The sequence below is a fragment of the Antechinus flavipes genome, chromosome 5 (genome assembly GCF_016432865.1).
Source record: "Antechinus flavipes isolate AdamAnt ecotype Samford, QLD, Australia chromosome 5, AdamAnt_v2, whole genome shotgun sequence".
Taxonomy (NCBI): domain Eukaryota; kingdom Metazoa; phylum Chordata; class Mammalia; order Dasyuromorphia; family Dasyuridae; genus Antechinus; species Antechinus flavipes.
The window spans coordinates 90,914,071-90,935,460 of record NC_067402.1 but is presented as its reverse complement, the minus strand read 5'-3'; the positions used below and the strand labels follow the sequence as shown (position 1 = coordinate 90,935,460).

Below are 21,390 nucleotides of genomic sequence, written 5' to 3'. Positions count from 1 at the left end.
AAATTTGTGACCAAAGAAGAACTAGAGATCATTATTGATCACAAAATAGAAAACTTAGGTTATATTAAATTAAAAAGTTTTCATACAAACAAAACTAATGTAGACAAGATTAGAAGGGAAGCAATAAACTGGGAAAATATTTTTACATTCAAAGGTTCTGATAAAGGCCTCATTTTTAAAATATATAATTGAGTTAGAATTAACTCAAATTTATTAGAAATCAAGCCATTCTCCAATTGATAAATGGTCAAAGGATGTAAACAATTTTCAGATGAAGAAATTGTAACTATTTCTAGTCATATCAGATGCAAATTAAGATAACTCTGAGATACCACTACACACCTTTCAGATTGGCTAAGATGACAGGAAAAGATAATGACAAATGTTGGAGGGGATGTGTGAGAAAACTGGGACACTGATACGTTATTGGTAGAATTGTGAATGGATCCAACTTGGAGAGCAGTTTGGAATTCTGCTCAAAAGTTATCAAACTGTGCATACCTTTTGACCCAGCAATGTTACTATTGGGCTTATATTCCAAAATGTTTATGGCAGCCCTTTTTGTAGTGGCTAGAAACTGGAAACTGAGTAGATACCCATCAGTTATGGCATATGAATGTTATGGAATATTATTGTTCTATAAGAAATGACCAGCAGGATGATTTCAGAGAGGTCTCGAGAGACTTACATGAACTGATGCTAAGCAAAATGAACAGAACCAAGAGATCATTATACACTTCATTAACAATACTATATGAAGTTCAATTCTGATGGACTTGGCTCTCTTCAACAATGAGAGGATCCAAACCAGTTCCGATTGTTCAGTAATGAAGAGAACCAGCTACACCCAGAGAGAGAACTATGGGAAATGAGTGTGGATCACACCATAGCATTTTTACTCTTTCTGTTGTTGTTTGCTTGCATTTTTGTTTTCCTTCTCAGTTTTTTTCTTTCTTTCTAGATGCAATCTTTGTTGAGCAGCAAGATAACTGTATCTTGTATATACAAGAAAGTATATAACATATACTTTAACATATTTACCATGTATTGGACTGCCTGCCATTTAGGGGGGAGGGAGGGGAAGGAGGGGAAAAGTTGGAACAGAAGGTTGAAAAACTACCCATGCATATGTTTTGTAAATAAAAAGCTATTACATATATATATATATATATATATATATATATATATATGTATGTATACATATATATATATATATATGTATGTATGTATAAAGAATAGAAATTAATGCAGAAGGTGTAAGGGTTAAAAAGCCTCTAGAAGCAAGGAATGCAGTTCAAGGCATGTGGGAGGACCTGAGGGATGAGAGGTACCCAGGCACAAGTGAGTTCTATTTGGAGGTAGGGTATAGCCCCAGGAGGTGGTATCTGACCCCAGGTATCATGTCTCTCTCCTTAGCGCTCTCAAAGCCTAGCACACCTTCCTTCTTCTTCTTCTTGGGCCAATCCCATTATGCCAGGTTCCTAGAAAGCCTCCCCCTCCCCCAGATCCTCACAGGGGTATAAATATGTGTTATCTAAGAATAAAGTTCTCTTTCGCTTCACCCCTTCCTCCTGGTGGTCTGTCTCTATGGGATCCAGGTTGGTGCCCAAAGGTGGGTAAGTGTGGCCTAGCCGTGCCATCGATGGTGGGCATTAAGAGTAGCTTAAAGGAGAGCTACCAGGTTAGAGTAGTCCATAGGAGGCATAACAAGTGGCACCTGAACAAGGACAATTTTGGCTAGGACTTCACCTTGTAGCAAGCCTACAGGTGGGAAGAGAGACAGAACTCTGCTCTAAAGTGAGTAGAAAGTTAGGAAAATGGGACAAATTGTTGTGAGGGTCCCAGATTAGGAGGTACCAGGGAAAGAAGCTTAAAGAATGGTAAAACAAGCAGGATTGGAAATGAATTTTAAAATGTGGGAGATAGTCGGTAGTCAGATGGCTTCCTATGATAAAGAAACTCCAGGAGACATCCCAGAATGACATCAAGTGATTGGGGGCACTTTAAGAAGTGCAAAACACAATTCATTAAAAGAATATAATAAAGTGCAAACAGAGAGTCATAAAAGAAATGAGGGTCGTAAACCAGCACTCATGGGTACCAGCCATGTCCATAAAATGGAGCCAGTGGAAGTTAGCTGTGGAAAAGAATCAGGAAATAAACAAGAAGACGAAGGAGGTGGATGTGACAAAAAAGGAAGAGGTAGTGAGGAAGAAGCAGGAAGTGGATATAACGGAACAGGAGGGGGCAGGGATAAGATGAGTAACAAGAAAGTAAACAGAGAGACATGTGACCTTGAGAAAAAGGACAGTGATAAGACGAGGGAGGAGAAAATGAACAGAGGGAAGGTTGCCTCCTTCTCTCCAAGGCATGGCCTTCTCCCTGATCCCCTGCCCTCCCTGAGGAGATATGCAGTGTATGCAGCTGTGTCCCAATGTGCTCAACAAGAATTTAGCAAAATTCAAGATTCTGGAAAGCAGAAGCCTTCAATGACTAGGATTAAACAGGCCCAGATGAACCTTTTCCTGATTTTGTGGCCCTCCTACAGGCGGCTGTTGAGAGGTCAGTGGGCAGAGGAGAAGGCTCTGGCTTCCTTATAGAGAAATTGGCAGGGGAGAATGCTGATACTAACTGCCAGAAGGCCGTGCTCACTGTACATGGGGAGGCTGGCCTGGAAGAGATGATAAAGAGTTGTGAGAATGTCGGTTCCAGTGCCTTTCAAATGGATGCCCTCCCGGCTGTTATATCTAAAGGGGTTGCAGCAGAAGACCTGCCCTGGCAGTTTGCAGAGAAACGGGGATATTCCGACCCCTGGTGGCCACAGGTCTCAGGTACAATCAGGGACATATTGAAGGCTTATGGGGCCTCAGTTTATATACCACCTCCACGGGATTTTTAATTGGGGTCACTGGGGGTTTGGGTACCACCTTTCATATCCCGCCCACACCATTAACATGGAAAGCTAACACCCCCATTTGGGTGCCCCAATGGCCTTTCTCAGCTTATAAAGCCCAAGCCTTATGTGAAATTAGGCAACAGCAGTTTAAGGCCAGACATATAGGACCAATGTCCAGCCCGTGGAATAGCCCTGTATTTATTATAAAGAGAAAATATGGAAAATTAAGAAGACCTTAGGGCCATTGAGGCTACTATTGATCCTATGGGAGCCCTACGTGCCATCTCCTAACCTAGTACCCCCCGGCTGGCCAGTTACAGTAATAGACACACAAGATAGTTCTTCTCCGTCCCTCTGGCTCCAGAGGAGAAGAAAAGATTTGCTTTTACCATTCCCTCCATAAACAATGCAGAGTCTGATCTGTGCTACCAATGGAAAGTTCTCCCCAAGGGATGTGCTGTAGCCCCACCTTGTGTCAGGTGTACATAGTGCCAGTGCTAGAGTCAACCAGGAAGGTGAGGCTTCTTGCCAGGATACGGAACTACACGGATGACATGCTGTTATCAGTGAGCCCTGGGAAAGATCTCTCTGCCTGCTGAAGGAGACCGTGAGCGTTCTCGCTCCACACAGATGGGTGTAGCCCCAGAAAAGCTCCAACATAACTGTCCCATCATTTACCTGGGGCTCCATGTGGGGCCTTCTGCAGTGACTAATCAGGTACCTAACTTACAATTAGACAAGGTGAATACTCTGAACCTATTTCAGAAACGAGTTGGACCAATTCAGTGGTTAAGGGCTCATGCCCCTCTTCCTATGTCTTTGATGCAGCTTTATATGACATCTTAAAAGGATGTAAGAGATACCCAGAGCCCATTAACATCCTATCAGACAGCTTATACGCTGTCCGAGTGCTCAGAGGCATTGAGGATGCTGTCCTACAGCCTCGGAATTCTTCAGTCGCTGCCCTCCTTGCTGACTTGCAGCTGATTTTACAGACTAGGAAACATCCCATTTACATCCTACATTTATACTCTCACCAGTGCTGTGCAGGAGACATATTTGCTGGCAATGAGGTGGCGGACCGTGCTTTACAGTGCTCCCTTCTCACGGTCACCACACCCCCGAACCAGCTCATGAATTTCTCCACTTACCTGGTAATTCTCTATGTCACCTTTATGGCCTCACCTGGGAACGAGCCTGACAGACAGGGAAGCGGTGTGTTCAGTGTATTCCGTTTCTCCCTCCTCCACCGAGTAAAGGAGTTAATCCCCAGGGTTTATTCCCCAATGATTTGTGGCAAATGGATGTGACCCATGTGGGCCGTGTGGCCATCCACGTCTGTACTGACACCTTTTCTAGATTCCTTTGGGCCACAGAGGCCTCCCATGAGAACACTCCTTCGGTCATTAAACCTGCCCAATTTTTTGCACCTGGATAGGGATACCAGCCTCTCTCCAGGAATGATGCATGTGGCACAATCTTATAGACAGGACAGAAAAGTAAGCTCCATGAAAACTGAGTTTCAAGCACCAGAGAACACCCAAAAGGTCCTGTGGAAAGATGAGGAAGGACATTGGCAAGGTCCATCCTTAGTTCTTTGGAGAAGGCCGGGATATTTATGTCTTGCAGACCCTGATGGGGAAGGCCACTGGATTTGAGAAAGAACAAGGGAAGTTGCCCCTATTTAAACAGGGGCTGAAGAAGAAGAGAAGGAGATAACCCAGAGAAGCCCGAAACAGCGCCTTAGCTGAGAGAGGACTACTCTTGCCAGACCAGCTTAGTGATTAGATCCAGCACACTTCCTTTCCCATCCCCTTCTATTGTATCCCATGGGCTCTATGTAGCCATTTTTGTATTGTTGCTTCTTTTGCTTTTGCTTACTTTGCTAGGATGCTTTATACATATTCTTTTTTAAAAAAAATTCTTTAGAGGTGTTTATGGAATAGCTTCTCATTCATCAACATGAGAACACTCGATCTTATTAATAAAAGAGGGGGAGATGTAAGGGTTAAAAAGCCTCTAGGAGCACGGAGTGCAGTCCAAGGCATGTGGGAGGACTTGATGGATGAGAGGTACCCAGGCCCAGGTGAGTCCTACATGGGGGTGGGGCATAGCCCAGGAGGCGGTATCTGACCCCAGGTACCATGCCTCCCTCCTTATTGCTCTCAAAGCCTAGCACGCCTCCCTCCTTCTTCTCCAGCCAATCCCATTATGCCAGGTTCCTAGAGGACCTTCCCCTCCCCCAGATCCTCAGTGGGGTATAAATACGTTCTATCAAAGAATAAAGTTCTCTTTCGCTTCACCCCTACCTCCTGGTGGTCTGTCTCTGTGGGATCCGGATTGGTGCCTGAAGGAAGGTAAGTGTGGCCTAGCCATGCCATCGATGGATGGGCATTAAGAGTAGCTCCAAGGGGAGCTACCAGGTTAGAGTAGTCCATAGGGGTGTAAGAGAAGAAAGTAACTTTAGGCCTAAATCCTAGGTGATATTCATAAGCTTTATGAGGGGAAAAGAAAATCTATATAAAGTGGGATTTTCTTAAGCTTATCAAGCCAGTGGGAACTTTATAATATAATGCTCCTTACTAGTGGGACTTCCAGAATGATGAGGATAGGAATTAGCCCTATAGTGTGACGGAGTCTAACAAATAGCCTAATTTATGGTGCCTCCCTTGGCTAGATGATTGGCTCCCTAAAAACCTGATGAGAACTAGCATTGAGTTCAATTTGGCCTTTGCACCCCTGCATGCTACTAACTACTTGATTTAATCCGTGATGCCAGATCTAACCCTTATCACATCAAAGATCTCAGTAAAGAAGCTGGTTTCTCAGAAAGGTCCAGTATGGCACTGGAATTCAACTCAGATAAGAAAGGAACATTGCAACACATATTACACATGCTGTGGATTCTTAATAAACTAATCACTTGATGTTTTCTTTAGAGCAGAAGAATTTATCATTCTCTATTTAGTCTGTATAACTGTAGATAAAAGTTGCATGGCACCAGGTCCTACCCTTGCCAAGATAAACTTGTCTAGGGGTTCATCAAATTTACCATCTATGGAGAGGAATGCAGGCTGAAGAATGTAGGACAGTAGGAAGATACTAGGCAATCTATTGGCTCTGGGCGCTGAGAGGAGGAGAAAAAACCCAATTCCCAGAGCTTCTAAGTTAGTGCCTTATTTTCAAACACCTTTATTTTCCCTTAAGAAAACTTCATCTAATTTAATGAAGCCAGAATGATACCGAATGGGCTGAAAGATTTCTTCTGATGTTCTCCACTGGTACAAGCATGTTAAACCTCCATGTTGGTACAGACTCATATCACTTTCTGAGAATCTGCACTCATATTCAGCTCAGTAAGAAAAGGTTATTCTACATAGAGTGGTGCAGGGACAAAGCAAGGAAGAACTCTGACATGTTAGGGGGACTCCCTTTAGTGAACTAATGGGAGAACAGAAGAGTTGTAGATCATAGAGTAATCTACATGATTGCAGGGAACAAGGAGCTCTCAGATCCACTGGAGTATTGGAGCAGGTGCAGAATTGAATTGTTGGTGTTCAAGCAGATAATCTGCAGGGTCCTCTTTGAAAGAATTCAAGACTTAGGCCATCACCAAATCAAGTAAAGACATTAAGATTAATTGAGAATCACTCACTCAAAGCGGGCTGTGCTCCTTTTAGAAGTTTATCAGGAGTTAGCAGGCCAACAAAGCAAGACAAAGACATTTATGGAATCTGGTTATATTATTTTAGGTTACAGAAGGAGTTTGCTTACATGGGGAGGTCCTAAAGCTTTGATGGAACTATACATGTGGTTATCCAAAATGCATACAGAAAAGCTCATGGGGGGAAGAAGGAGTTGTTGATGTCTAGTAATGATATTATAATTAGCCTGACTTCATCTAAATTTACCCAAAGGACAGGAAACAAGGATAATGTATAAATGCCATGTTGGGAGAAAGAATTATTAAAGTTTGTAATTTAATGTTTTGGTCTACATCCTGTTGGTGCTACTTTCTTATTGACTAAATTCTATGGTTTGTCTAGACTTGATGAATAATGGAATTATAGCGTATGTAGATCTGTAGCTGTATCTGTCAACTAGTTATTGAGGATTTCTGTGGGGTTTGGGCTGGGGAGGGGCCAGCTTTGAATTGAGGGCAATAATCAGAATTCCATCAGTCTAATCACTAGGGCACAAATTATGGAGAAGTGTTCCCTTGACCTTGGTTTTTCTTTTAAGATTAAACTACATTGTCACTAAAATACTAAATATACTATATTTACTTTCAGTAAGAGTAAGCATTGGGCTTTTTAGTAGAGTGATGTTATTTTCTCCAAAATATATATATGGATATAAAGCTATATTCACATATGCATACTTATAAATGTGTGCATATATGTGTACGTTTATAAAAAATGTTATATACCTACATGCACAGAGAGAACAAAACTCTAAATCAATTTCCAAAGTAAACACACAAAAATAGAGCAATAACTTCATTTAATTCAGAGGGAAAAAACACTTCCTAGTGTCAAAATAGGAGGCTATATGAGTGGCAAGGAAGGGTTACATTCAAGGAAAAATATGAAGGTAGAAACACTTAAATCTGACTAGACACATGGGCATCTCATGTATTCGAAAAAGAACTGGATCAGAAGGAAGAAAACATGGTTTTAAATTTCATCCTTTTCAATTACTATGTGATTGACCTTAAGCAAGTCAGTAAATCTCCCTGGACTTCAGGATCCTCATCTTAATTAGAAGAATATTGGACTAGGCAGTTTCTAAGGTCCTTTTCAGTTCTAAATCCTAAGGCTGCTAACATAGGTGTGAGGAGAGTAAAAAGAGTCTGATTTACCATAGCTACCACCATAGATGTGATAACTAAAATCCTAGGAGGGATTTGGAGATTGGCCAGTTTCAAGCTTGGCTTCCACTTAATTTATAAGAAGATAATGAATGACTTTTTTTTTGTCCCCAGGTCTTCAAGTGTTATAATACCATAGAATCATAGAGTTATAGGAGTCAACCTTCATCCCTATGTTGGAATCACTTGTATATCATTTCTGAATGAAAGGCCACCTAGTAGTTAAGCTTTTTGATGCTTTAATCTCCAATGACTGGAGAGGGAGGTGGCAAACTTAATGTCTGTTAATAGAACAACTAAGTTAGAAGAAGCCCCAAAAGTCATCCACTATAACTCCCAACCAATGCCAAGTTCAACCATAATGACATTATGATACTAATCATATATTTTATAATATTTATTTTTGACACATTTGCTTTATGTTTTATGTAATTAATTTTATGCATTTTTAATATGTTAAAAGAGTGACCAGTTCAAATGGACAGATTGCTGGACATGGAATCTTGAATTCAGGTTTCGTTCTACTTCTGAAACTTATTAGCTGTGTTTTGTTCAGTCATTTCTGTTATAGCTGATTCTATGCCCCCGTTTTGGGGTTTTCCTGTCAACTTGCCATTTTCTTCTCCAGCTCGTTCGTTTTACAGAGGAAGAAATTAAGGCAAACATGATTCAGTGACTTGCTCCCAGTCACATAACTAGTGTCTTGACTTGAGCTTGGTCTTCCTGACTGCAGAGTGGAGTGCTCCATCCACTGCACCGCCTAGTTGCTCACATCAGCTGTGTTCCTTACTAGATTGATCTATCTTCTAGTTGCCAGTGACTGAAGCTGAAATCCATGAATCATTCAAGTTCTTGTAGCCTCTAGAAATTCTCAGAGTTTTATCTTGTAAGTTTAAGACAGGTTCAAAACTGGCATACATGGTCCCACAACCAGATAGTGACGTGTTTGACAACTTTATACCGTCCTCCTCCATACCTGAGCACTTCAAGTGGCAGAACATCCTCCCCCATGAGTCAACTCATCTTCCCACACAACGGTAATTTTAAGAAGTTTATATTTTTGTTGAACCAACATTTTAATGATCCTACGGAGATCTATGGATGACCTTAAATATGAAATTCATCTACATTTTCCCATCCTGCACAAATCCTTGTCCACAGTCCTTTCTGACTGTGTGGGGTAGGTTACCCAAATTAACTGACCAGAGACATCTCAGGTACAAAGAGAAAGCTTTATTTAGTCCCTGTAGGGAGTGGTCCAGCATACCCAGCTCCCACCATGTGCTTGTGGAACCCACCAGCAGGAAGTAGAACACCAGTTAAATAGGAAAAGACCTAAACCTTTTCATTGGATAGATTAAAAGGACGGAATCACCCTTGACCAATGGCCACCAGTGTTGTCTGCTTCCTGTGGGTCTCGATGCTTCCATAACTTCTGTCACTGATTTGAGACCTAGGCCCAGAGATCATGTGACTTCCTGCAACCTGAGGCCCAAGACCTCATCTTCTGGCTCTGGGAATAGGGATCATGTGACCTGGGCCTAGTCTCACAAACTGAGAAAACTTCATCCAATCAACCCCATTCATGCCCTATAATTTTCACCCATTTGCTGCCATTCCACCCTCCAGAGAATCACAGAAGAATCTAATCCCTCTGCTAGATAAGAGTTCTTGAACTGCTCAAAGACAGCCAGCATGTCCACCTCAAGTCTAACGTGGGTCCAGGTGCCACAATTTAGGTTCTCCCAACAACCTAATCGCCTTCTCAGGCTGTTTCCTGGTTTGTCTGTTCTTCTTAAAGCACATTGATGATGCAACCATTATCTAACTAGGAAAGAGCATATTGTTTGAAATCTAATATTTTGCTGAGTTCAGTACACACACACACACACCCCTGACATCCTCTGCCCTGGTAATTTGGAGAGCAGAGATTTTCCAGATTACTCTGGTTAACAACACAGTATATGGCATAAAGGGACAGAGTCAAAGTCCAATGCTTGAAGCATGTGTGCCCAGGGGTACTATTATAAGGATTTTTATGAGTATGTCAGTATATTCCCAGATTCCAACTGTAATAGAGGAGAGATTTTTTTTTTAAGTCCAAAGGATTCTTCCTCAAATGCCTTTTTTATGCCCCTATGAATACAATGAGGGTATGATGGAATCGCCAAGATCACTTTCTCCCCAAATCCTCCCACAGCCTCTATGCCTGGTGCTATTATCAGGGTAGTTTGAAAGCTGATATGAAGATAATTGTTACTGCTGGCATGATGGTCACTACTATCTCATCAAATTTAGTAAGAGAAATAAAGTAAAGGTAGAGAACCTGAGCATGAGAAAGTGGAGTGGAAAGAGAGTTGAGCCTAAGAAAATAATGTCTGCGCTAATTATCCAGGACTTTGGTCTCATTTATTGTTTGTTTGTGCCACTGCGACTTCTGCCCTCTCTGTTATCTGGCCTTGGCCCTCTCCCTTCCCCCTCTCCCACCCAATCCAACTTCACCCTGGCCACAGTCTTCTCTTTCAACTTCGGACCTTCCTCCTGTATCCCCCTCCAAATGGTCTCTCTGCTATCTCACTTGCTCTTCTGAGACCAAATGCCTCTGACAATCCAATTGTACTTGTCTTACACTAAGATCACACAAGAATTCCTAAAATACAAAAATGGAAGCTGTCAAAACTAAAACATATCATACTTACCAGCTATCCTCTGAGAATCCCTGTAACCACATGCAACCTGATCTGAACCGGGTTAATCTAGCTTGCCGTTTCTCAGGATGCCTACTTACCTGGGTGGAAAAGTATCCTCCACAAAAACAGAGACTCTCAGTAAGAAAAAGCAAAAAGGGCATCTCCCATCTGACAAAGTATTTGTCAGCAAAAGGAGTGCAAAACATAAACTGGGAAAGAAGATAAATGGGTCTGATGGAAGCCTTGAAGTCCCAAGCCTCCCCAGGATGGCCTTTTCTCCCATTGTTTGGAGGAGTCCTGGCTTACATTCTATTAGGAAATCTAACTCAGAAATAAAAGAATACAAATAGTAAACTCTTAAGAGAATTCAAAGCCATCATCACCTTTAAAAGAAGTACTTAAATGCTAATTAAGAGGTGATGGGAAATAGGAGGTGACAACACCTACAACTTTTTAGCTATAGCTCTATTAGTTATAATTAAGTCTGGGTGAATTGTCTTAATTCTCAATTCACAATTAAAGTATAGCTTAAGGCTATATTCCCAAGAGAGCATCTTCATTCCACTAATTCCACACAACCCCTCCACTTTTTATTTATCCTTTGAAGATGTCTCACACCATTCTTGATAACATTTCCTCAACCAGATTGTTCTCAGTCTCCAATCTCTCTGGACCTAGCTTGAGCTTTTTCTCTACTGTATTCCATTATTTTCTAACTGGACCTCCTGTGCCCCCAAGGCCTATCTGAGGCCATCTATCACCCCAACCTCCTGTGTCCCCAGTAATTAAGTGTCTATCACCAAAGTCAGCAATAACAAATGCTAAAAGAAACGAATCACAAACTTCCGAAATATTCCAAGGCTCATGTATCCATCTGGTGGGAGGTAAATCAGGATGGTTTAAATACACAGTCCACTGCATGGGAATAGTAGCTGATTTCTTAGTCTGAGTGTGGCTGACACAAGTGAACTCAGTAAGAATTGTGTAAAATAATCATTGAAAAATTGTGTAAAATAATCACTGAAACCATATTCCCTTTGATCTGAAAAAGAAGAGAGATCAGTATTTTCCAGGCTCTAAAGGGTCTAGAAGGAAGGCCCATCCTCCTCCCAGGGTGAATTAAGCAGTATCATTCAAGGATTAATCAATTCCCATTGATCTTTTGGGAAGTCACATCCTCACTCAAGAAATTCTAAAATATTCAAAGTAATTTTCATTCAATTGAGAAATCCTGGTTCTGATTATCAATTCAAACTGCCCCCAGATTTACTCATAAAATAGATCTCTTGCTAATCATTCTTTGCAAAATTTTCTTCATTAAGAAAATATGCCCACTAAGGGAAAGCCTCTTAGTGAAAAATAAAATCTCTTTTTTTTGCCATAGACCTTGGGGTTAGTGAATTCTTTTGCTTCTGAATCTCTCTGAGCAGAAGTGATCTCATTCATTCACGCACATCATCATGGCAAGTCCAGCCTTTCTCCTTGGTCCTCACAGTGATAAGGTTTAGATTTAGGGAACCAAAATGAGATTAGGGGTCCTGGTGGTCAGTGAGTTAAATGATAAGGTCTAGTGGCAGGTTCAGGGTTCAGGGAACCAAATGGAGAGGTTTGGCTCCCCTGCAACCCCTTGGGATTCGGCACAAGGGTAGGGAGTTTTGGAGACTCCCTTCTGGTGATGCAGAGGTTCGCTGTAAAGGAATTTACAGACCCAAAAACTTAGATTGATAAGAGGTTTAATTATAGGGATTGGGGAGTAAGGTTAGAAATCCTGACAGAGGCATAAAGTTTCATTGGGGAAATAGGGAAGGGTAAAGAGAGGGTAGCACTGGAAAAGACTATTCCAGTGGACAGTGACTCCTTGGCATTGCAAGCATGGCATAGCTGGCATGTTTGGAATATCTGAAAAGAGAGGATTTTAGTTTGGCTTTTTAATATTGAGTGTCTTAGTAGGGGTTGGGACAGCCCGAGCAGATCAGAACCAGTAGGGACTGGGACAGCCTGGATCTTCTATTGGAATTCAAAGGGATGCTTTTTGACCAGAATTTGTAATTGAATCAAAGGCTCTGGCATCCTGGAAAGACAGCTTGTCTGGGGAGGATATGCCTCAGCCAAGAGGGGCTGGGAATCTGAAAGGGATCACAGATCAATAAGAAATACAATTTCATAAAGGGACCACAACCCTCTTCATTCCCCCCACAAGCAGTCAAAACTTAAATTCATTTATGGGAAAAAGGACAAAGATCTCAACTTCATGTAATTGCTTTAAGCTGACAAGGATCATAGAAATTTTGGGGGTTCATGCCAGGACCTGGGGCATGAGATGTGGGACTGAAAATGGCAGTAGGGAATCTAAGGAGTGTTTGTCCTGGTCAGTTGTCCCCAATCAGTCATCCCATCTTTTCCCAGCTGAAGGGCAGTTGAGAAACCAAAGTTTGAAGCCTAGAGAAAATAGCTCTCAGGAGCAGATTAAAAGTAGGGTGTCCTCCAATTATCTTTCAAGAAAACCAATTGCTCTTTGTCTAATCCCACCCTTAAATTTATCAAGGGCTCTGGGTGGGTTCTTTCAATGAGCCCCTGACACCCCTCCCCCTTTTCTATGAGGGAGTAGATATTTTGTTCCCTCTTCCCCTGTGGGCAATCCTTGATCATATGTCCTTCTAGTACACAACTGAAACAAGTTAATGGAGTTCATATTGAGAAGTCCATTCCCCTTCCTTTTTATGAATTTCCTATTGGCTGGAATTCATGGCAAAAAGCCCTCCATTCCCTGCCTCTACCAGGTTGTGCTTGATTTTTCATTACAGACTTAGCAACTGTTTGCACCATCTGAAGCATAACTTTCATCTGCTCCCCTTGTTGTTTGAGGATTGTAATATAATTTCTCTTTCTTTCTTTTCCTCATTCCCTCTGGCTACATGTACCTTCTGGGCTATTTCTTTTTTTTTTAATTTTTTTATTTACAAAACATATGCCTGGGTAATTTTTCCAACATTGACTCTTGGAAAACCTTTTGTTCCAAATTTTCCCCTCCTCCTCCCCACCCCCTTCCCTAGACTATGGACTACATTCCATTGTCCACAGAAGGGATTAAAAAGTATAGTGGCCCAAGAAGCTATACATCACCTTTTCTACTGCATTCCACTGACCAAATAGGGGAATAGAGACATGTAACCAATCACAACATATAGAGGTGGGATTTGGGGGGTTCCTTGTCTGAAATGTATAAAAACTGTGACCACTCTCAAAGGAGTGGCCCTTCTGCTGTGAACTTCAGCTTGCAAAACAGATGGTCTGCTTCTCCAGATTTTAATAGATAATTCTGCTTTGTATGAATGATCTCTGAGTAGTCATTTTGGGGTAGGGGTCTTTTTATGTCCCATACAACATCAATTTATGAGAAACATCAGATTCAAGCGAGGAAGGTATTAGCATCTCTGTATTTTACTCTAGTCTTTCTGCCTCATCAGGCTTTTTTTCTTTTTATTTAATAAACTTGTCCATTTCAGCTCCCTTTTTAGGTCCTGGATTCCATCTTCCAGTTATCTTTGGAAATTGCTCTGAGGTAAATCCATTGAAATTAGAGGTCCCAAAATGTACACATAACTCTAGTAAGGATCTCCCCAGGAAAGCCACTTCTCAATTCTTTAGATACATAGAAGTTCATATTTATAAATCAACAAGCATTTATTAAGTAACTGCTAAACACACAAGATACAAAGGAAAAATTCAATAGTCTCTATCTACAAGGAATCCACATTCTAACAACTAACAGTAAGTCCAATCCCTCATAGTTAATCTTTATATTTCTCAACTCTTCATTCCCTCCCTCCATTCTTCTGATGACTCTATGATAATAAATAATAAATGACCTACAGATAAGTATCAGGAAGTAAAATGAAAAATAAAGAGCATGGACACTCTCTGAAAAGGCTAATTGAAATTTGGTTGTGTAAAAGAATGTTGATCTACCTCTTTAGACATAGCCTGGGAAATTTTCTATAAACTGATAGAGTGAATTAAACAAAGCTGAGAATGATTTACACAATGATTCCCACAATATGAAGGAAAACAATTTTGAAAAACTTTAGAACTCTGATCAATACAGTGGTCAGTCACAACTTCAGAAGAACAGAACTTCTGTTCACTTCTTGGCTGAGAGGTGATGGACTTGTGAGGGATGTAGAAGACCCTTACCCAAAATGACTACTCAGAGATCCCTCAGTAGAAGGCAGAAAAGTTGTTTATTGAAAAACCTCCGGAGGATGAGCCGTCCCATCGCAAGATAAGCTCGCAGTAGGAGGGCTAAAGAAGTAGTAAAGATACATAGCTTTTATACAAGAAATTACATCACAAGTAAGAGAGCATTGAAAGGGGAGGGGGAGGCATTTAATTGGTTGTTGCTATTTGGGGAGATTGGAATGGAAGGTTTCTGTTTCCCTGAAATCTCCTGATTTCTGGGAAACAAAGTCAGGCCTTCAGGCTTAATCAAGCAGACAGTGGTCCAGCTAATAGATTAAATATTGATAAATGTCAAATACCAATAAATGTCATCAGTTCAGGTTAAGTAAATATGTTTCTAGCTGGCCAAGAATCAAATAGATATGAGCCTGCACATATTATACAGGTCATAGGGGAGACACAGAAATAATAAAATACAGAAAATGAATTCATACATCCCTGTAAGTTCTTCACCTTATCTATTCCCCACAGCTCCCCCCTTCTAATATGTAAATGATTTTTATCATATTTCTATGAAGAACTTACACACTTTTCAAAATCAGTTAATATATCTATACATTGTTTATCAAGTTCACAATCAAGATCATCCCTCTTTAATACATTCCAGTCTTTTCTCTGAAGAATCATCATTTTAATAGCATTTTCTGTATGCAATATTTTGATAGGGACCACTGAACTATTCTGGTTACTAATGTAATTATACAGAATAGACATAGCAGCAACAGGATAATACCATTGATTGCAATAAGTTCATACCATAAAAATTGCTTCCATCAACTATCTTAGAAACAGTTATCACAGAACAGATTGGCATTTGGCAAACATAAAAATACAAAGATAAATAAAGATGACAATCTAGGGAAACTGAGGCACAACATTACACACTCTTCTTCTGAATATTTGAATTATTGAATTACCTTCCCTAGAAACCTGGGAGGTCTCAGCACCATAATTTTGACCAACCCAATATGAGGCAAATAAATCAAAATGAAACTAGAAAATGCAAGGACTTATGGCAAGGACAAGTCTCTTCCTGACAACCCCAGAGTTATCAGCAGTACAAAAGCCCTCATCTCAGCCAGAGAATCCAGTTTGAGATGGACAGTTCACTGTGTTAGGTGGTCTGCAGTCATTTGTGCACTTAACTCAGCTTCTGCTTATAGAGGGAGTAGCAGGGCTCGAGACAGTCATGCTGCCCATTCAGAAGGGCAACCCACTCCAGGGGAGAAGGGTGAGGCTTGGAGTACCTCCACCTGTCTCCACCCAGAGGGACAGACAGGGCTGCTACTAGAATACAGATTTCTGAGCAGAGCTATCAGAGCATGCACAGTTAGAACATGAAGGCAGACAAACCCCAAACTTTAGAGGCTTGATCTCAAAAGGGCAATGTTATTAAAAATGCTGAGGTACCAGTTAAGAAACTGAGGTTACAGGGCTGGAGATTGCCAGTCCCAAGACAAGTGTCTTTATCTTAGAGATTTCTTTAAAACAGAATAGTTCCCAAAACTGAGTCTGCCAGGGCAATTCCACAGAATAAGGGGTTTCAAAGCTAAAACATAGTAAAAACAAAAAGGATTGTTTAAGGACTTCCAATTCAATCTGAACTGGTGGTATAGGGGTGGGGCAGAAGTACATAAGGCAAAAGTGAAAGAAAACTAAGGGTTCCCACTCTTTTAGGTATTTTGAGAAAAATCCACCAGTTTCCCTAGTCCCCTATCTCTTCCTCTCCCCTTTTTTTTTTTCCTCATGGAAAGGAATCATCCAAAAAATAATAATAATAAATAGTCAAATAACCATCCACATATAAATCCCAAGAGTGAATTAAAGTTCCTACATACATAACAGTCTAGTACAGGAGGAGTTTCCTAAAATCAATCAAATCAAATCAAATCAAATCAAATCAAATACCTTAAATAATTACATATTCTGAAGTGAACATAGATATTATAAACATATTATAACTTCCTTAACAGCAATAGTTACCATTTTTAATAATTTCCATCCCAAATCTTAAACACACAGTAATGTTTGCATTTTTTTTCTAACTCTAGTAATAGAATTGTAATTTTAACAATAATTCATCAACCACTTTCCCACTTCCCCCATATCAATCCAAATTACATCAGGAGCACTGGCGATGGTCTCGATCTTAGCTGCTACAGGCTGAGAAATGGGCGAAGGTGCTCAATCCATGCAGGGGTGTGGGTGTGGTGTCAATATAAGCTTCAGATGGGCCGATCCATGTCTCAGAAGAGATTCAATAATCTGTAATTTGACCAAAATCTAGAACAACAAAAAAAACTAAATCTAACAAAGTTAGAATAGTCTGGACCTGCAACAATATGTGGGGAGGCCAGTATAGATTGGCCAGCAGTTCCTGTGTGAAGGAATAAGCTTGCTTCACAGGACAGTCAGACAGCTATAGTTCCAATAAATAGCAGTTAGGTTTCACAGACCATTGTAAATTGTCCTCTTATCATTAAAAAAAAAACATTTTAAAAATAAAACACAAATATCCAGTAACAGACAGATGACCAGGCTAAATACTTATTTGCCTAAGTATTTAGGATATAATGATTACATATAACCAAATTGGAAACAGCAAGGTATGACATATTTGAATTACATTAACAGTTCTTATTAACTATTGTTCTGATCATAGAAATCAGTCACAGGAGGAAAAAATGCAAGAACATAACTATAACATAATATAAGCAGTTAAAACTCAATCTTCAGCACATCGAAGAGTGGAGCTTTAAAACTTCCAAATAGCATTAATTACAAGCCCAAAGAATTTCGTCTTCAAAGTTTCAAATAAATCTCAGTTATTTACCATGACCTTATATCAATAACAGTAAGAAATTTATCCCAGAAAATTCACACAATCCTTATATACCCAAGTAGATGTTGCATCTTGAATAAATTTAATATACCAATCATTTTGCTTTTAAAATACCCAATATATAGAAAAATCCCAAACTACATATGGTTCACAACAAAAACATTTTCAAAAGGAAGAAGGCAAAAACTATTATCCTTAAAGTCCCATTTCAGATAATTGGCATCAATACAGTTAATTAAAACTTCCTATTTTCACATAAAAAGAATCTGAAAAGTTCTTGAAAACATCAATTAAACTTTTTGAAATTACCCTTTCAAACTATATACCACATTTCTGATCATATTCTTTAATATTCATAACCATTATGTATCTAAAGAAACAAATATTCAATCAATTAACATCTTGTAAGAGCAGTTTGTCTCTTTAAATAACCATTTGTTTTCTTCAGCCAAAGGAACCAAGAGGCTGCTGCTTTCCACTGCTGCTCGCTTTCTCTCCTCCCACAAAAATACATCCCTTCTCACAGCCATCTCTCTGTGATTACCCTTTCCAACCAGTTCCTTCTTTTTCCCACTGACGACTTCTTGAAATCATTTGTTTCTAGTAATCAATCCTTAAATTACCTTCATTCTCCTATCCCATCCCTCTGTCTCTCTCTCTTCCCAATGCTTACTTGCTCAAAATTTATTACATACTTTAAACACTCCTAAACCAAAAATCCTTCCGACTAGATGCTCTATTTAAACTATTAATTGCTTTTGTAAATCAATCTCTTTTCCCTTGTCTTTAAATCATCTTTTTTTAAACTTTAAACTTCAAGATTCACAATTAATTTTGAATCAAATTTCATAAAACTTATAATATAGTTTACAAATTACTCAATACTTTTAAAAAGCAACATACCATTTAAGGAGGGAGATACAAACACAAGCCCCCCCTAAAGTAATCTACTGGCATTTTGTTTAATAACCTATATTTCAATTTGAAGTCCAACCAAATAATAAAAAAAAAGAAAAGTTTTTCTCTTCAGTTGTAAAGGCCACAATACTCGAAAAATTCTTAAGATTTTATACTCAGAATAAATCTAACATGTGTAAGGCAACAGTAAATTATTTCCCCCAATTTTAATTTTATTTCAATTTCAAAATTAAAGTACCTCTTTAAAATATAGTAAATTCCCAAAACTCTTAATCAAATATTGCAAACAATTACCCAGTTTAGTCTTCTTAAACTTTCTGTTCTCTAATTCCATGAAGGCAAATTTACTAATAATGATTTTTCTTTCTTTTCCTGAAAAATGTTTTCTTTAGAAGTATGCCTAGTTTTCCCACAGGTCCAACAGGTCATTACGCCCCTGTGTTCAACTATTTACCTCTCTGACTCTATATTTATTCCTCCCTTCCAATATCTGCAGTTTCTTATTTCCAATCTTAAATTTTCCAGTCTTAACACACACACCAATTTAAAGTTATTTTACTTCAGTTTGTGAAATTTCCTAAAATTTACCTAGATATTTTATTCCCATGTCTTTTCTTTAGTAACCAGGAAAGAGTTAAGCACCAATCCTTGCTTTACCTTGAGAATTCTTTTCTCTGGCTGAGTCCTGATAACAGGCTCCTTGTTTACAGGAGCGATAGCCACTGTTCTTCTATTTTCTCAAAACTTTCCAAACTTTCAATCTATGTTTTTATTTTCCCCTTCTCTCCCCGTTCCTGCAAAGCCACTGCCAGAGACAGAGGGAGAGAGAGAAAAATGATTTTCTTTTCTTGAGAAGCCCAAAACAAATTCCCAAATTCTAAGACCAATACATTCTGAGCCACTCTGAAAGAATTACTACTCTGAATGAATTCCAGTTCCCACAATTCATCCTGATATTTTTCTAAGCCTGTAACACAGAGCTGAATTCTTATCTCTTATGAGCTTTCTAACTTTTAACACAGAACAAAGGCAATGCAAAGCAGACATACACACAGACATTCACAAAACTCTATTTTCACCTTTTACATACAGATTTAAGTCTGATATACCCAAATAATCCTGGGATATACATCTTCCCAGTTTTCTTCCCTTGTATATCTGGAAGTTCATTCCAGTCTTGAATTTCCTAGCTAACGTCCTGATACAAATTTTCGGACTGCTTCTATACCACCCTGGACCTGATCCAGGTGTTGGTGGAGGCCCTATGTTATCCTCACGCCCAGGCGGAGGCCCTATGTTACCCTCATGCCCCCACAGCCACCCGAGAGCCTCCTTAGGAAAAGTCCTTTATCGTTGGGGTTAACAGCAGTCCACACCAAAAATAAATTTAAGAGGACTAATCCCTCAGGGTCTCCCTCGACCCAGCCAATAAACCCCCAGACTTCCCAAGAGCTTTACCTCGAGAACATATGTTTCTTTTCAGGCTGCAAATGCCGGCCATCAGGACTCTACTTCTTTCAATCTTCAATTCTGCGTTCCACTGAGTATTCCTGCTTCGGGTCGTTGTCTAAGAGGGGAGGGAGGCTGCTCACCCAGAGCCAGAGACCATGGAGAAAACTACTCCGTGGGCGCCTTCCCTGTTCGGGGTGCACATAGCCATCTCCCCCAAAGACCCCATCCCAGACGAGCCCCCAACTGTGAGGGATGTAGAAGACCCTTACCCAAAATGACTACTCAGAGATCCCTCAGTAGAAGGCAGAAAAGTTGTTTATTGAAAAACCTCCGGAGGATGAGCCGTCCCATCGCAAGATAAGCTCGCAGTAGGAGGGCTAAAGAAGTAGTAAAGATACATAGCTTTTATACAAGAAATTACATCACAAGTAAGAGAGCATTGAAAGGGGAGGGGGAGGCATCTAATTGGTTGTTGCTATTTGGGGAGATTGGAATGGAAGGTTTCTGTTTCCCTGAAATCTCCTGATTTCTGGGAAACAAAGTCAGGCCTTCAGGCTTAATCAAGCAGACAGTGGTCCAGCTAATAGACTAAATATTGATAAATGTCAAATACCAATAAATGTCATCAGTTCAGGTTAAGTAAATATGTTTCTAGCTGGCCAAGGCTCAAATAGATATGAGCCTGCACATATTATACAGGTCATAGGGGAGACACAGAAATAATAAAATACAGAAAAAGAATTCATACATCCCTGTAAGTTCTTCACCTTATCTATTCCCCACAGACTGGAGATGCAGAATGAGACATACATTTTCATATATGGCCAATAAATCGATGTTTTGCTTAACTATGCTCATTTGTTACAAGTGTAAAATTCCCTCCTCTCCCTTAGTTGATGTGAATGATAGTCACAGATAATAAGACTTTAATATGTTAATAAGGTTTAATGCCTTCTGATCCCTTTATAAAGCATGAACACCACTGACTGAGATGGAGTTAGATCTCTGAAAATAGTTGTGAAAATCAAGGAAGGCTTCACCCCATGTTGGAGAAGGCCTGAAGGTGGTCCTTGGTCATTGATCCAAGGACATACCTTCTTCCCCTTCAATTCTTCCATGACATCATTTCCTTCCTACCTCAACCAAATTTGGGCAGCTTTGCTCTTATTGACCAAAGTTCAATTTCCTGAGTAGTTTCTGCATTTAAAATGTAAGAACCTCCACCAATGAGGATGCTGACCTGTTTCTAAGACACCTCCTGCCTTTGATTGCTTGCTCTATTGGAGTGACCCCTACTTCTTGTAAGAACATATAATAAATCTTTGTTTTCCTCTTAGAGATATCTCCAGCTTTTTTTATTATATAGTGGTCACTCACCTCTCTGAGCCATACAGTTTTGGGGGCTAGTCCATACCACATGACTTGGTGAGTAGGCAAGCTCTTGGGTGCTAGCAGGCCTGCGCCCAATTCTGTTTTAGGCCAT

The 21,390-nt window shown here is 40.0% G+C and overlaps 1 long non-coding RNA gene across 1 annotated transcript; it reads right to left on the bottom strand.

Annotated features, from left to right (window-relative positions):
- Positions 1-14,678: 14,678 nt before the first annotated feature.
- On the bottom strand, positions 14,679-20,686 carry LOC127564700 (uncharacterized). The gene is made up of 2 exons (XR_007954339.1): positions 19,914-20,686; positions 14,679-16,978 (listed from the first exon to the last, which is right to left on the bottom strand). It is a non-coding gene; the product is annotated as an uncharacterized LOC127564700 (long non-coding RNA).
- Between the last annotated feature and the right edge of the window lie 704 nt (positions 20,687-21,390).